The sequence below is a fragment of the Echinops telfairi genome, unplaced genomic scaffold, assembly GCF_000313985.2.
Source record: "Echinops telfairi isolate 266 unplaced genomic scaffold, ASM31398v2 ScPeMD7_4;HRSCAF=17, whole genome shotgun sequence".
NCBI classification, from domain to species: domain Eukaryota; kingdom Metazoa; phylum Chordata; class Mammalia; order Afrosoricida; family Tenrecidae; genus Echinops; species Echinops telfairi.
The window spans coordinates 6,040,807-6,041,561 of NW_022103900.1; positions in this window are offsets into that span (position 1 = coordinate 6,040,807).

Here is a 755-nt window from a genome sequence, read left to right on the forward strand (position 1 = left end):
GAGGAGGAGGAGGAGGAGGAAGAGGAGGAGGAGGAGGAGGAGGACGGTGCAGGGCTGAGCAGTGGCTTGCTCTGCTGCAGAGAGCGTCACGATGAACCAGGACTGACCGGATGGCACCTAGGAGCGACAAGCAAGTATACTCTTGGTTAACTTATTTTGAGTCAACGTGCACTTAGTATGCATCACGTGGCAGGCTCTGTGCTCAATGCTGTGAATGCAGAGATAAAGAGGATTTATCGTTTCAATAGTTCGGGGAGGAATTCCCAGAAAATTAGATTTATGTTTTAATGCCATTTTTCCATGAGCTTTTTTGAAGCCCTCTGCCAGGCCTTTTCCAGGGATACTGCTGGTATTACAAAGCTGTCCACTAGCCCAGGACATTGGAAATAAAAGCTTGTTCAAAAAAGCCATCCGAGGGAAGAGGCCTCTCTAGAAGGTACTGATTTCTGTGAACTTGGGGAAAGCCCCGCGGCAAGTCTGCGGCACTCAGTAACCGAGGGCTGCAATGGCTAGACGTCGTGCCCTTCGACCCCGAGAAGATCTTCTAATAAACCCTTGACTTCGTTTGCTGACGAGATCACCTGTATTAAAACCAAAGCACCCTCACTGCCATCGAGTCGTGGGTGACTCCCAGTGACTGCCCTTGTGGGATTCTGTGGCTGTGCCTGTTTACAGAAGTATAAAACCTCATTGTTCTTCCATGGCTATCAAAAGATATAGCATCTGTGGTCTTAAAGGCTTGAAGATAAACAAGC